Below are 16,881 nucleotides of genomic sequence, written 5' to 3'. Positions count from 1 at the left end.
TGATTCTCCTGCCTGATTTTGAAAGAACTCTAGCTTTTGTCCCAGTTCTGTCTACCCTGATGTTACTCTCTTTTATAGTTAACTTTTAACATTTATTTCATTATGTATTCTGCTATTAAAAAATAAGCAAATGAGAAAAAGGGATATGTAGCTCAGTGGTAGAGCACTTGCCTACCATACATGAGGCCATGTGTTCAATCCCCAGCACCATAAAAAGAAAAGCAAATGATTTTTACATCTAGCTATGATAGCTTTATATAGGTACTGGCTTCACTTTCCCAACTGAAACAACTAAATAAATATGAAAAAAAAAACCCCAAACAGATAAAATTTGAAGATCCAGTAACATTGAAGATCAAGCAACAAGAATGATTCTGGAAACATAAGGAACAAATGCTGTGAGCTCTTTAGTTGCCCCAGCTTTTACTATGCTAAGAGATTCCCAAGCCATGACAAAGAAGGGGAAGTCAGGCAGAACCAGAGGATACCATGAATTGAGAGATGGTGCTGAGATTCCAGGAAAACCAAAGTGACTAGAATTCACAGGGTAGAGTACCAAAAGAAGGTTGCTACATTGAGAGACAATTCTGGAAATCTGTGAAAGGCTCTCTGAGTGTTCAGCAGGGTATTGATCTGCACATAAGTGTGATGAAACTGCTTAGCAAGTCAGAGAAACAATCTTAAGTGATTAGAAGGAACAGGTCCTAACACAGGGACCAGAATAGCATCTGGAAAAAACTATCTAAGGAAGTTGGGTAGAATAATCAGAAGGGTGTTACCTTGGACTGACTATTACAATTTATGTCATACCTAACAAATATTCAGACCCAAGAGAATCAAATTGTTTCCAGTAATTTAATTGTATACGAAATATTAAGAATAGTAATTCATAATGTATGGCATCGAATCAAAGCTTACCAGGCATGCAAAGAAGCAAGAAAAATACAATCCACAATGATGAGGAGAAGAATCATCCAATCAAAGCCAACTGAGAACTGGTAGAGATGTTAGAATGAGGTAATGGCATTTTTTTTAAAAGTTATTACTACTATATTTCATGTGTTAAAAAGGTAAAAAGAGATATATAGAAGATATATTTTAAGAAAATCAGACTTCTAGAGTTGAAAATATATGATAAACACAGTGAATGGGATTAATGCCAGAATAAGCATTGGGATGAAATTGTTAGTGAACTTGAGGACATAGCAGGAGAAGTACCCCAAATGAAACACAGGGAAAATGTCTACTGTTAAAGAAACGTGAACCAGAGCATCAGTGAGCTGTGGGACAGTTTCAAGTTGAGTGATGAGAGGTATTCAGAAAAATATTTTAAGAAATGATGGCCAAAATTTTTCAAAAATTTGTGAAAACTGTACATCTGTACCTGTACATCTGCAGATCCAAGATATTAAATGGAACTAGAGTACAAAAAGCATGAATAAAGCTATATCAATGTATATCATATCATAAATAAATTGCTCAAAACCAGTGATAAAGAGCAATCTTAGCAGTTAGAGAAGACATTTATGTAGAGAAGAACTAAGGATAACATCAGATTTCTTGTGAGAAATTAGGCATAAGAGAATATAGTGGAGTGATACCTTTAATATATTTGAACAGTAATAATGTTGGCTGATAATATCATGCCCAGTGAAATATCATTCTAAAATGAAGACTTGTACTGACATATAAGCTGAAAGAATTCACCCTACACTTGCACCAAGACAGCAGATGGAAATAATGGAATAAAGGAGTAAAGAACACTGAAAATGGTGACTGTGTGCATAAATATTTAAAATAATTTTTCTTATTTGAACATTTTAAAAAGTCATTGACTGTTTAAAGACAAATATCGGTGTAGTATGGGACTTAGAAAACATGTAAAGTAAAATACATGACAACAGTATAAATCTCAGAAGGGTAGTAACTATTGTAACGTTCTTATTGAATATGTGAAGTAATATAGTAACATCTGAAGGTAGATTGTGACAAATTAAAGATGTATATTCTAAACCCTGAAGCACTAAGATTAGAAAACAGAGTTACAGCTTAATAAGCCAATAGAGGAATCACTAAAAATACCGATAGTGGTATTTCTGCAAAAGAAGACAGAAAGAAAAGAAAAAGAACAAAGAACAGAAGGAACAAATAGAAGATTATATTAAGCTTACACCTATGCACAGCAGTAATCCTATTAAGTGGAAAGTATCTAAATACATAAAGAAGCAAGACCCAAATAGATGTCTAAGGAAATAACACTATAAATAGAAAGACACAAAGAAGTCAAAATTAAAATGATTGAAAAAGGCATCTCATGTTAAACACTAGTCAAAGGAAATCTGGAGTAGCTACATTACACCAAAAGAGGTTGTAGGGCAAAATATATCAGGACTAAAGAAAGTTATTTCCTAATGATAAACAAATCAGTCAAGATTATATAATAAACCTAAATGCTTGTACTTTTAATATTAGACCTTCAAAATACAGGAAGTATAAAAATTGATAGAATTATGAGGAAGATGATGAATCCTATAGATTACATTAAGAGATTTCAATATCCTCTCCTCAGCAATTGGCAGAAAACGAAAAATAAAAGTAAGGTTGTAGAAAGTGTGAATGACATAATCAATGCATCCATTTGAAATTAATTGACATTTATAGAAAACCCCTAAGGAGCTTAGTGCACATGGAACATTTACCAAGATAAACTATATTCTGGATCTTAAAAAAATTATGAGTAAATATAAAAGTATTCAAAGTCAGGCAAAGCCTATTCTCTGAACACAATAAAATGAGAAATCAATAATGGAAAAATCTGGAAAATTCTGAAATATTTGAAAACTTAAGTGCCAGGCTGCAATATATATATATATAAAAATGAACAACACAGTATATTTATTTTTAATGTGGTGCTGGGGATCGAACCCAGTGCCTCACACTTGTGAGGCAAGCACTTTACCACTGAGCTACAACCTTAGCCCCCACTGCTAAATAATTTTTGAGTCAAATAAATCAGAGAAGAAATTCATATTTTGAGTTGAATAAAACTGAAAACAACATATCCATTTGTGCAATGTCACTAAAGTGTTATTGGAAAGTTTATGGCACTACCAGGCCCAAGATAGCTTTTTTTTTTTTTTAATTGGTCGTTCATAACATTACATAGTTCTTAATACATCATATTACACAGTTTGATTCAAGTGGATTATGAACTCCCCCTTTTACCCCGTATACAAATTGCTGTATCACATCAGTTACCCTTCCATTGATTGACATATTGCCTTTCTAGTGTCTGATGTATTCTGCTGTCTGTCCTATTCTCTACTATCCCCCCTCCCCTCCCCTTCCCTCCCCTCCCCCCCTCCCCTTTTCTCTCTCTACCCCTTTTACTGTAAATCATTTCTTCCATTTGTATTATCTTGTCTTACCCCTCCTTTCCTCTTATATGACATTTTGTATAACCCTGAGGATCGCCTTCCATTTCCATGCACTTTCCCTTCTCACTCCCTTTCCCTCCCACCTCTCATCCCTGTTTAATGTAAATATTCTTCTCAAGCTCTTCGTCCCTACCCTGTCCTTGTTTACTCCCCTTATATCAAAGGAGTCATTTGGTATTTGTTTTTTAAAGATTGACTAGCTTCACTTAGCATAATCTGCTCTAATGCCATCCATTTCCCTCCAAATTCTATGATTTTGTCATTTTTTAATGCAGAATAATACTCCATTGTATATAAATGCCACATTTTTTTTATCCATTCATCTATTGAAGGGCATCTAGGCTGGTTCCACAGTCTTGCTATCGTGAATTGAGCTGCTATGAACATCGATGTAGCAGTGTCCCTGTAGCATGCTCTTGTTAGGGCTTTAGGGAATAGACCGAGAAGGGGAATAGCTGGGTCAAATGGTGGTTCCATTCCCAGCTTTCCGAGAAATCTCCATACTGCTTTCCAAATTGGCTGCACCAATTTGCAGTCCCACCAGCAATGAACAAGAGTGCCCTTTTCCCCGCATCCTCTCCAGCACTTATTGTTGTTTGACTTCCTAATGGCTGCCAGACTTACTGGAGTGAGATGGTATCTTAGGGTAGTTTTGATTTGCATTTCTCTGACTGCTAGCGATGGTGAGCATTTTTTCATGTACTTGTTGATTGATTGTATGTCCTCCTCTGAGAAGTGTCTGTTCAGGTCCTTGGCCCATTTATTGATTGGGTTATTTGTTATCTTATTGTCTAATTTTTTGAGTTCTTTGTATATTCTGGTTATTAGGGCTCTATCTGAAGTGTGTGGAGTAAAGATTTGTTCCCAGGATGTAGGCTCCCTGTTTATCTCTCTTATTGTTTCTTTTGCTGAGAAAAAACTTTTTAGTTTGAGTAAGTCCCATTTGTTGATTCTATTTGTTAACTCTAGCGCTATGGGTGTCCTATTGAGGAATTTGGAGCCCGATCCCACAGCGTGTAGATCATAACCAACTTTTTCTTCTATCAGATGCCGTGTCTCTGATTTAATATCAAGCTCCTTGATCCATTTTGAGTTAACTTTTGTGCACGGCGAGAGATAGGGATTCAGATTCATTTTGGTGCAAATGGATTTCCAGTTTTCCCAGCACCATTTGTTGAAGATGCTATCCTTCCTCCATTGCATGCTTTTAGCCCCTTTATCAAATATAAGATAGTTGTAGTTTTGTGGATTGGTTACTGTGTCCTCTATTCTGTACCATTGGTCCACCCGCCTGTTTTGGTACCAGTACCATGCTGTTTTTGTTACTATTGCTCTGTAGTATAGTTTGAAGTCTGGTATCGCTATACCGCCTGATTCACACTTCCTGCTTAGTATTCTTTTTGCTATTCTGGGTCTTTTATTATTCCATATGAATTTCATGATTCTTTTATCTATTTCTACAAGATATGCTGTTGGGATTTTGATTGGCATTGCATTGAACTTATAGAGAACTTTTGGTAATATCGCCATTTTGATGATGTTAGTTCTGCCTATCCATGAGCAGGGTATATTTCTCCATCTTCTAAGGTCTTCTTCTATGTCTTTCTTTAGGGTTCTGTAATTTTCATTGTATAAATCTTTCACCTCTTTTGTTAGGTTGATTCCCAAGTATTTTATTTTTTGGGGGGATATTGTGAATGGAGTAGTTGTCCTCATTTCCGTTTCAGAGGATTTGTCGCTGATATACAGGAATGCCTTTGATTTATGCGTGTTGATCTTATATCCTGCCACTTTGCTGAATTCATTTATTAGCTCTAATAGCTTCTTTGTAGACCCTTTTGGGTCTGCTAGGTATAGAATCATATCATCTGCAAATAGTGATAATTTAAGTTCTTCTTTTCCTATTTTTATGCCTTTAATTTCTTTTGACTGTCTAATTGCTCTGGCCAGTGTTTCGAGGACTATGTTGAACAGAAGTGGTGAGAGAGGGCATCCCTGTCTTGTACCAGATCTTAGAGGGAATGCCTTCAATTTTTCTCCATTCAGAATGATGCTGCCTGTGGCTTATCATAGATTGCTTTTACAATGTTGAGGTATGATCCTGTTATCCCTAATTTTTCTAGCGTTTTGAACATAAAGGGATGCTGTACTTTGTCGAATGCTTTTTCTGCATCTATTGAGATGATCATATGGTTCTTATTTTTAAGTCTATTGATGTGGTGAATAACATTTATTGATTTCCGTATATTAAACCAGCCTTGCATCCCAGGGATGAATCCTACTTGATCATGATGTATAATTTTTTTGATATGTATTTGAATCCGATTCGCCAGAATTTTATTGAGGATTTTTGCGTCAAGGTTCATTAGAGATATTGGTCTGTAGTTTTCCTTCTTTGAAGTGTCTTTGTCTGGTTTCGGAATCAGGGTGATGTTGGCCTCGTAGAATGAATTTGGAAGTTCTCCCTCTTTTTCTATTTCCTGAAATAGCTTGAAAAGTATTGGTGTTAGTTCCTCTTTAAAGGTTTTGTAAAACTCTGCTGTATACCCATCCGGTCCTGGGCTTTTCTTAGTTGGTAGTCTTTTGATGGTTTCTTCTATTTCCTCTATTGTTATTGGTCTGTTTAGGTTGTCTATATCCTCCTGGCTCAATCTGGGCAGATCATAGGACTCAAGGAATTTATCTCTGCCTTCAGTATCTTCTATTTTATTGGAGTATAAGGATTCAAAGTAATTTCTGATTATCTTCTGTATTTCTGAAGTGTCTGTTGTGATATTGCCTTTTTCATCCCGTATGCTAGTAATTTGGGTTCTCTCTCTTCTTCTCTTCATTAGCATGGCTAAGGGTCTGTCAATTTTATTTATTTTTTCAAAGAACCAGCTTTTAGTTTTGTCAATTTTTTCAATTGTTTCTTTTGTTTCAATTTCATTAATTTCAGCTCTGATTTTAATTATTTCTTGCCTTCTACTTCTTTTGCTGTTGTTTTGCTCTTCTTTTTCTAGGATTTTGAGATGAAGTATGAGATCATTTATTTGTTGGTTTTTTCTTTTTTTGAGGAATGAATTCCAAGCAATGAATTTTCCTCTTAGAACTGCTTTCAATGTGTCCCATAGATTCTGATATGTTGTGTCTGTGTTTTCATTTAACTCTAGGAATTTTTTAATTTCCTCCTTGATGTCTTCTAAAACCCATTGATCACTCAGCAACCTATTGTTCATTCTCCAGGTGATGCTTGATTTTTCCTTTCTTCTTTTATCATTGATTTTCAGTTTCATTCCATTATGATCAGATAAGATGCATGGTATTATCTCTACCCCTTTGTATTGTCTAAGAGTTGCCCTGTGACATAGTATATGGTCTATTTTTGAGAAGGTTCCATGTGCTGCTGAGAAAAAAGTGTAGCTACTTGATGTTGGGTGGTATAGTCTATATATGTCAATTAAGTCTAGGTTGTTAATTGTGTTATTGAGTTCTATAGTTTCCTTATTTAACTTTTGTTTGGAAGATCTGTCCAGTGGTGAGAGAGGTGTGTTGAAGTCTCCCATGATTATTGTATGGTGGTCTATTAGACTCTTGAACTTGAGAAGAGTTTGCTTGATGAACACAGCTGCACCATTATTTGGGGCATATATATTTATGATTGTTATGTCTTGTTGGTGTATGGTTCCCTTGAGCAGTATGAAGTGTCCTTCTATATCCCTTTTGATTAGCTTTGGCTTGAAATCTATTTTATTAGATATGAGTATGGACACTCCTGCTTGTTTCCGCGGTCCATATGAGTGATATGATTTTTCCCAACCTTTCACCTTCAGTCTATGTATATCTTTTCCTATCAAATGCGTCTCCTGTAGACAGCATATTGTTGGGTCTTGTTTTTTGATCCATTCTACTAGCCTGTGTCTCTTAATTGGTGAGTTTAAGCCATTAACATTTAGGGTTATTATTGAGATATGGTTTGTTCTTCTATCCATATTTGTTTATTGATGTTACTAAACCTGATTTGTTATCCTCTTTGACTACTTTCCCCCCTTTACTGTCCTACCTCCCATTGTTGGTTTTCAAAGTTATTTTCCATTTCCTCTTCCTGTAATGTTTTGCCAAGGATTTTTTGAAGAGATGGTTTTCTAGCTGCGAATTCTTTTAACTTTTGTTTATCGTGGAAGGTTTTAATTTCATCTTCTAATCTGAAGCTTAATTTCGCCGGATACACGATTCTTGGTTGGAACCCATTTTCTTTCAGTGTTTGAATTATGTTATTCCAGGATCTTCTAGCTTTCAGAGTCTGTGTTGAGAGATCAGCTGTTATCCTGATTGGTTTACCCCTAAATGTAATCTGCTTTCTTTCTCTTGCAGCTTTTAAAATTCTCTCCTTATTCTGTATGTTGGACATTTTCATTATAATGTGTCTAGGTGTGGATCTCTTAAGATTTTGCACATTCGGCGTCCTGTAGGCTTCTAGGATTTGGGATTCTGTCTCATTCTTCAAGTCTGGGAAGTTTTCTCGTATTATTTCACTGAAAAGACTTTTTATTCCTTTGGTTTGGAGCTCTGTGCCTTCCTGTATCCCAATGACTCTTAAATTTGGTCTTTTGATATTATCCCATAATTCTTGGATGTTCTGCTCATGGTTTCTTAGCAGACTTGCTGAGCTGTCTATGTTCTTTTCCAGTTGAAATACTTTGTCTTCATTGTCTGATGTTCTCTCTTCTAAGTGATCTACTCTGCTGGTAGTATTCTCAATTGAGTTTTTAAGTTGGTTTATAGCTTCCTGCATTTCTAGAATTTCTATTTGTTTGTTTTTTATTACCTCTATCTCCCTGTGAAATTGATCTTTGACTTTCTGGATTTGTTTGTCAATGTGATCTTTCATTGTCTGATTTTGCTGTCTCATGTCTTCCTTGAGACTCCAGATCATCTGAAGCATATAAATCCTGATGTCTTTATCTGACATTCCATCTGTTGCAGCTATTACCTCTTCTAAAGTTGAGTTGACCTGCATTGCTTGTGGTCCTTTCTTTCCTTGTCTTTTCATACTGCTGACGTTTCTTTCTGCTTGGTGCCACTGTTGTGTTTTTGAAATTTACCCCCTATTTATTTATGTTGCTCTTGTATAGTTGGGAAGTCTCCCTTGCAGGGCGGGTATTGGCTGTGCTCCTCCTCTAATTATGGTGGTCTGTCTACCCCGCTGATCGGTCGCAGGTCTGCCCCCGCTGCGGGCACGGGTGGTGGCTTTGCTCTGCCCCCACTCCAATTGTGGTAACTTAACTACCACGCCCTGGGATCCTTGGTCCTGATCTGGATGTGGGTGGCGGCTCAGCTGGGCCCCCGCTCCAATTGGTGTGACGAGTCTACCGCGCTGGCAGACCTCTAGGCCGGTGGGTCGCAGTTCTGCACAGCCCCCACTCCCAATGGGGGTACCTAACTACCTCTCCAACGGGTCGCTGAGCCCCCTCCGGACCCGGGCGGCGACCCTGCTCCACCCCCACTCCAACCAGTGTGACGCGACTGCCTCGGTGTTACGTGTCCACCCCGCTGGCAAGCTACCTGGCCTGTCTTGCCAGTTGGCGGCAGGTCTGCCTGCCCTGCTTGCTCGGATGGCAGCTCCGCACAGCCCCTACTCCAAATGAGGTTACTTGGCTGCTGCGCCGCGGAATCGCTGGTCCTATTCTATGCGTGGGCGGCTGCTCTCTTCAGCCCCAGCTGCGTTTGGGGTGTCATGGCACCACGCCGGCGGGTCACTTGGACTGCTCTGGGCGCAGGAGGAAGATCCACTCTGTCCCTACAACACCCCGCCGGACCCTGATTGAGAAGCAGTCACCGCCGGTTCCCTAGCCTTGGGCCAAAGCAGCTTAGGTAGCCGGAACCCCGCCTCTCCGATCTGATACACTCTCCGCTGGGAGCTGGCTCCAGGGAGCGACCCCACGGGTTTCCCAGCCCCAGGCCAAAACTGTTCCGGGAGTCAGAACCCAGTCGCCCCAAGCTCAGCGCACGCTCCACTTGGAGCTGGCCTCCGCCGGCAGTCTCCGCAGTTTCCTCAGACCTGGGCCAGGTTAGCCCCGGGAACCCGAATCCAGCTGCTCAGTGCCCGGCGCACGCCTTGCCAGGCACGAGCCTCTAGGAGTATTCTCCACAAGAACCCCCGCCCCGAGCCTGAGCAGAAAATCTGTCTGCTAGAAGCAGGCAAATACCAGCCTGTTATCACCTGTTCGTAGTTGAATGGGCTGAGATCAGTAGAACACGGGGATGATTACATCATCTCTCCGAAATGGCGGCTGCTGTTCTCCACTGTGGTCCGACCGGTGTCTGGAGCCAAACTGGGCCTCTTCTCTCCTCTGTTTCAAAGCCGGAACTCAGCGCTAAGGGCTCCGATGTACCACAGGCGGGAGCCCCCCCGGATCCGTATCGCTGTTCCCCGCTCCGGCACCCTGCCGCCCCCCGGCGCGCGCCACAGACTCCAGCCGCGGGGCGATCGCCTGTCAGGCTATGCGACCCTCCGTGCGGGGAAATGGAGCTCTCAGAGCCGAACTTCGCACGATGGAAATCTGTCCACTAGATTCTGGAGCACCTCAATTTCACTTGAACTTCCCAGAGATATCCTTAAGCCGTTTTGCATCGTCTTTCTCCCACTTAGTGACGCGGCGCCCTGGGGTGATGCAGTCCCTTCGCCGCCATGTTAGATCTCCTTCCCAAGATAGCTTTATTAAAAAAAGAAGTCCCCAGTCATTGACTTTAGTTCCTACTATGAGAAACTAGAAAAGGAAAAATAAGTTAATCTCCAAGTAAGCAAGAAAAAAAGATATAATAAAGACCATAAGTCAGTAAAATTTTTAAAAAGGAAAATAAGAGAAAATCAATGAAACCCAAAGGTAGTTCTTTAAGATGAATAAAATTGATCAACATCTAGTGAGGGTAATAAAAGAGGAGACACAGATTACCAATACCCGCAATCAGAGAAGGAATATACTACAGATTTCTCAGATTCTAGACTGATAATGGGGATATTATGAACAGTTTGTTAATTAACTTGACAATTTAGATGAAATGAAAAAATTCTATTGAAGCCACAAATTGCAAAAGTTCACTCAAGAAAAACAGACAATTTCATAAACCTTGTTGACTATTAAAGAAATTGAAGGTATAGGTAAAAACCTTTCTACAAAGAAAAAAATATAAGACCCAGATAGCTTTATTGGTGATCCAATTAAACCTGTAAGGAAGAAATGATACTAATTCCTAATAGTTTTAGTAATACTAAACCCTTGTAGAATATTAAAGCAAGGAAATATTTCTCCTATGAAGCCAGTGTTATCACTACACCAAACCAAGACAAAGATACAACAAGAAAAGAAAACCACATACCTCTCATGGGATCTTCAATGAATCTGTACAGAAATTCTAAACAAAAATTTAAGTCAAATACAACAATATGTAAAAGGAAAATACATCATAGACAAAAACTAGACTGATGATGGGGATTTATGTCAAGAATCCAAAATTTATTTGAAAATCAATGAAATTTACCACATTGATGTACCTAAAAGCACAATCTTTGTGTTTAGCTCAAGAGATACAAAACAAGCATTTAAAAAATATAGCAGAGGGAGGGAAATGTTGGGGAGTAATATTGGCCAAATTATATTGTTATTTTGTGTGCATCTACAAGTAGGTGACAATAAATCCCATCGATATGTAAAAAAAAAAAATCAGCCCTGATTATTATTTAAATTTAGATGATGATTGACTTTTATTTTATTCACTTATTTATATGCGGTGCGAGAACCTATTGCCTCACACATGCTAGGCAAGTGCTGTACCATTGAGAATCAAACCCAGCCCCTCAGCATTGATTATTGATGTAGAAAAACAAACAACAAACTAGGAATAGAAGGGAGCTTAAAACATCCTCTGAAAAAATGCAGCTAACCTTATACTTCATGGTTGATAATTGAATACTTTTCCCCAAGATCAGAAACCAAACAGAGATGTCCACTCTCATTACATCTATTCAGCATTGTACTGGGGTGCAGTAAGAAAATAGCTAGTATACTAAGGCAAGAAAAAGAAATAAAATGCACTCAGATTGGAAAGGAAGAAATAAAATTCTCTTTATTTTTAGATAACATGAATATATATAGATACAATCTGGTATGATTTAGAAAACTATTGTAAGGTTGACAGATAAAATTTACATCTAAAAGCAATTATATTTTCTATATATTAACAGTGAATAATTAGAAATTGAAATTTTAAAGATTTCCATGTACAATAGAATAAAAATATGAAGTATTTAAACATAAACGTGGCAAAAACTAAAATGTATATATTAAAACTATAAAATATTGCTGATAGAAATTAAAGAGAACCTAAATGGAGAGATATACCTAATTTATGAGTCAGAAGACTAAGGTGTCCATTCATCCCAGTTTAATCACCAGAGTCAACATTATTCCAATCAAAATCCCTGCAGAGTTTTGTAGAAAATGACAAGCTGATTGCAACATACCTAGAATACGTGGCTTCAAGACTTAATCTAGGACTGGGGATGTAGCTTAGTGGTAGAGCACTTGCCTAGCATATGCAAGGTCAATCCCTAGTACCATACGAAGAGGAAAAAAAGAAAAAAATATTGTAAAGCTACAGTAATCAGGATTGCAGACAAAACATTGGAACAGAGCCAAGAATTCAGAGATTAGATACACAATATATATGGCAACAGTCATTGACAAAGATGGAAAGACAAGTAGAGAATGGAAAATTTTTTCAGCAAATGCTACTGAAATTACTGCATATTTATATGCAAAATATTGATCCATGCCTTCATTAGACACCTGAATTAATTCACAGACTTAAATATTAAACTTAAAACTACAAAACCTCTAGGAAAAAAAAAAGAGAAAAATTTTTGTTGAACTTAGGTTCTGCAAAGATTTCTTAAATTTGAAAACAAAAGCATTAAAAAGGATTTGACAATGTGGGATTCATCAAACTAAAACCTCTGTAGTTCAAAATACACTTTGAAGTGAATGAAATGGACAAAACACAAGCTGGGAGGAAATTACTGTAAAGCATTTATCAATTCTTGCATCAAGAATATATGAAGAACTCTTAGAACTCATTAGAAAAAAATATAGTCCTGTAAAATAACACTTCATCAAAGAAGATAAACAGATAGTAAATACATTTAAAATGCTTGACATAATTATCAGGGAAATGCAATTTTGAAGCATAAGAGTTACCACTACACACTTAGTGGTTGGAGAAGAGATGGAGGAACTGGATGGGTACACAGCTGGTGGGGATATAAAGTGGTAGAATCACCTTCATAAAAAGGTAAACATACACCAGTCATATCCAACCATTCTTTTCCAAAGAAAAGTTATATAGCAATAGGAAGAATTTTATATCAGTGTTCTTGGCTATTTTATTTGTAAAAGCCCCAAACTGGAAAAAAATCCAAATGTCTATCAATAGATGATAGACAAATTGTGGTACCTACATATAATGAAATGCTACTCAGCAATAAAAATAATGATAGATAAACTGATGTACATGAATCTCAAATTATGCTGAATAAGAGAAGCCATAGAAAATACAATATATTATCCCATACACATAAAACTTGAGGAATACAAAGCAATCTATTAAGATAGACATTTTTCTGGAGGAATGGGAAAGTGGGGGGCAAGAAGGAAGGGTGACAAAGGGCAGAATTACCTAGAGAATGAGAATATTTTTGGAAGTAAAGGATGTGTATATTATCTTGATTATAATGGTGATTTCATAATTTCATGTTAAAATTTATCAAATTGCACACTTTAAATACATGTAATTTATTGCATGTCAATTTTACCTCAAAGCTATAAGAAATAATATATTCATCTTTTTTTCACTTTCTAAGATACAAATAGTATTCTATAAATATTTTTCTCTACTTCATTTTTAAAAAAATGTATTCTGGAAACCAGCTCTTAGCAGTATTTAAAATTATTTTTTTTCTTCTTTGGTTTATTCAACAACTTTCATTGATGACGGTTGTTTCAGCCTTTTGTGACCATCTTGTATTATTATAATTAATGCTTGAATAACATAGTTTTGTAAATACAAGTTTTAAACATTTGTTGTTGTATTCCCAGTATCTTTAGAAGTTAGGGCTGGGGGACTATAGCTCAGCAGTAGAGCACTTGCCCTAGATACCCTTCCCCAGCACTGAAAAAGTTAAAAAAAAAGTGGGATTGTTGAGTTAATAGGTAAATATATAAGCAGTTTTGGGAGATGTTGCCAAATCTCATTCATAAGGGTTGTATCATTTTGTATACTTATCAGCAGTGTCTGAGAATTTGTATTCCCCCACATTCTCTGACCTACTGAGTTTGTTGTCAAACGTTTGGATCTTGCCAATGCAGCTGAGAAATGGTATCTTGGTGTGGTTTAATTTGTATTTTGTTCAATGTGAGCTAAGCAGAGCATGTTTCCATATGTTATAGCTATTTGCTATCTGTTTATTTCTTCAGCCCATTTTTGTGTAGGTTTGCTGGCCATTTTATTTATAATGTTCTTTATATTTCAGGAACATGATTCTTTGGACAATAATATGTTGCAAATATTTTTTCTCAGGTTGTCATTGTCAAACTGCGTGTGTGTGTGTGTGTGTGTGTGTGTGTGTAGCAGGTTTAGATACAGCCAGGAAAGATTTTTTCAATGAGGCAGGTTTTGCCCACTCATAATACATAGAAAATTTCACCCAATATTTTCTAGTACTTGTTTATTTTCTATTTTTACATTCATGTATCTTATCCATTTGTAGTTTATCTTTTGAATAAGTAGAGAAAAATCCAATTTTATAATTTTCCATGTGGTAACGCTATTTATTAGAAAGTCTATTTTCCCCAAACTTTTATTGTACCCCAAATGTCCAGTTGGTTCTGTTTCTGGATTCTCTATTCTGTCCCATAATCTCTATGTATTCCTGTGCTTGGACGAGGGTACATGAATTAATTATATAGTCTGCCCTCCCTGTACCCTTCATTGCTCTTCTTTTTCAGTGTTTTCCTGCTTATTCTTGTTGTTTTGAATTGACTATATTCAACTTGACGACAGATTTTTAAAGATCCACAGATGTTCATTCCCTCCCCAAGTTAAACGTCCCCAGTTTCTTCAATTTTTAGCATGTGCTTTTCGGGGGCTATTCATGATTCTGTTCTTTTCACAAGTCATGCAACCTTAAAATGTGGCATCCAGAAATGAAGCTACTGGCGTGGGGTGATAATGACATGATTCCTTAGGGTAAGGCTTTTTAAAAAGAGTGTCATCCACAGTTGGAGAAAGTAACAGGACTGGAGTGAGCAGGGAAGGAAAGCCCAGTAGGAGCAGTAGTCCTTTAGCAGGGAGCAGGAGAAGCATCTCCTCTTCCGTCTGCACTTTTGGGGCAGGTACGTTGACAAAAGGGTTTTGCTCTGGGAGGGGCTGGGAGGCCTGACTTTTCTCCTTTTTCCTAGTCTCTGCCTATAATCCCCTTCTGCTAGTTCCCTGGCTTCCTCCAGGACCTTCTAAATCGCCGGTCTTCTCCCAGTTCCGGGGACAGGTGAGCCTCTTTCCTTCTGGAGTCCTTTCATTTGGACTCTTCCGCTCAGCTCTCCTCACGCTGTCCCCCGCCAGGCTCCGCAGTTGGTTCTTTCCGCTCCCGCCCCCGCCCCTTGGCATCTTCAGTCTGCTCACTGCAGTCCGCCTAGGGGCTTCCTCTGATGACCCATTTTATGTGCGTTCAGCGGAAAGCGCCTGCGGTGGAGGAAGGCAAAGTTCACTCCCAGTACCTGCCCCCTGCGCTGGTTCCTCCCAAAGTAGGAAACAGTGAAAGAGAGGATCCTGTGCTGTCCTGCAGGGAAGCGTAGCCTCCGCTCAGCTGTCCCTACACTCTGGACTCAGTACCTGCCACTGTGCTTCTCCTGGGGACCCGGAGCTCCTGGGACCCCTGTCGGTGCTCTACGCAGCCCTCAAAGCCAAGCTACTGGAGATGATGGTCCCATTCCCAGGGAGGGACCCCAGCTCTGGCAAGCGGGTGGCTGAGTTCTGGTGGAGTGGGTGCACTGACTGTCGCGGTGACGGAGAAATGGAGTGTGTCAGGCCCAAGGCAGGCAGGACGTGACTGTATTGTTAAGCGAGGCCAGTAAGAGTGGACTTGAGCTTTCCCCACTTGCACTTTTTTTTTTTTGACGGAATAGAGGTGACAACCTCATGGTATGTTCCGAAATGCAGCCAACAATCCAAACAGCTAATGTTACTACAGGTCTTTTCCCTACGGAGACTGCTGGGGAATTGGGCCCAAATGACAGTTATCTCGCATTACATATAGAGGGCGATGAAAACAGAGTAGGCAGGTGTTTACTGCACTGCCTTTGAGCAACCATTTAAAATTAGGCTTTGAATTTTATAGTAGGATGTTAAATTCAGAGAAGTTTATCTAAGCCAGTTTTCAAGAGTTGTCTGAAATTACATGTCACTTATCTGTTTATATAAGAGTGGAATGGAAGTAAGATTTAAAATCTTATACATATATCATCATTGTTTTTATTTGTTGCCATAAAATTAATTAGTTCTTTCATATATTTAAGTTTTTGTCTTAAATGAATTTTTTAAATTATAAAAATCAGGTTAACTAAGAGAAAAGAATGATCCAGAGGGATTCTAGCCAGGTGTTAGACAATGTGATGATATAGGGCCTGTTACAAACTGGAAATGTATGCTCAATTTAAAGTATTTAGATTCCGGCTGGGGTTGTGGTTCAGTGGTAGAGCGCTTACCTAGCATACATGAGGCACTGGGTTCGATCCTCAGCACCATATAAAAACAAAACAATGTGTCCACCCTAAAACTAAAGATACATAAATAAATATTTTTTTAAAAGTATTTAGATTCATTATACTTGAAAACACTGCAAGAGAACAAAAAATATGAGATTGCCAGTATCCTCTCTCTTGAAGAAGCTATTGGAAAATATTGAGGAGGTGGATTTCTGATGAGGAGGTTGATTTAGAATTGCCATGATTCTTTGTGACTGTTTTGTTATAAATTTAAGGTTTCCCATTTCTTCTAATTTGTCTGTTTCAGCTGTTTACTACATTGCCTGATGATACTCAACCTGAGCCTGATTTTTATGGACTACCATGGAAGCCTGTAGTTTTCACTGTTTTCTTTGGGATTGTATCCTTTGTCATTTTCTTTTGGAGAACTGCTCCTGTTGTGAGTAAATTGACTTACTTATACCTTAGCACATAAGCACAAGGATTATTTTATATAGTCACTGCCCCCCCTTTTTTTCTTTTTCAGTTGCTAAAACACAAATTAGTGGTTTAAGTCAAACTAACCTTATAAAATAATTTAGTGTGGGTGCAGTTGGTAGAACTGGTAATTCTTACAGCCATCCTGACCAGTAGTTTCATATGTATCA

At 38.1% G+C, this 16,881-nt stretch overlaps 1 pseudogene; it reads left to right on the top strand.

Annotated features, from left to right (window-relative positions):
* Positions 1-16,881, top strand: part of LOC144252958 (transport and Golgi organization protein 1 homolog) — a 41,283-nt pseudogene that overhangs the window by 8,585 nt on the left and 15,817 nt on the right.

The sequence above is a fragment of the Urocitellus parryii genome, unplaced genomic scaffold (genome assembly GCF_045843805.1).
Source record: "Urocitellus parryii isolate mUroPar1 unplaced genomic scaffold, mUroPar1.hap1 Scaffold_71, whole genome shotgun sequence".
NCBI classification, from domain to species: Eukaryota; Metazoa; Chordata; class Mammalia; order Rodentia; family Sciuridae; genus Urocitellus; species Urocitellus parryii.
This window is presented reverse-complemented; position numbering and strand designations above follow the sequence as displayed.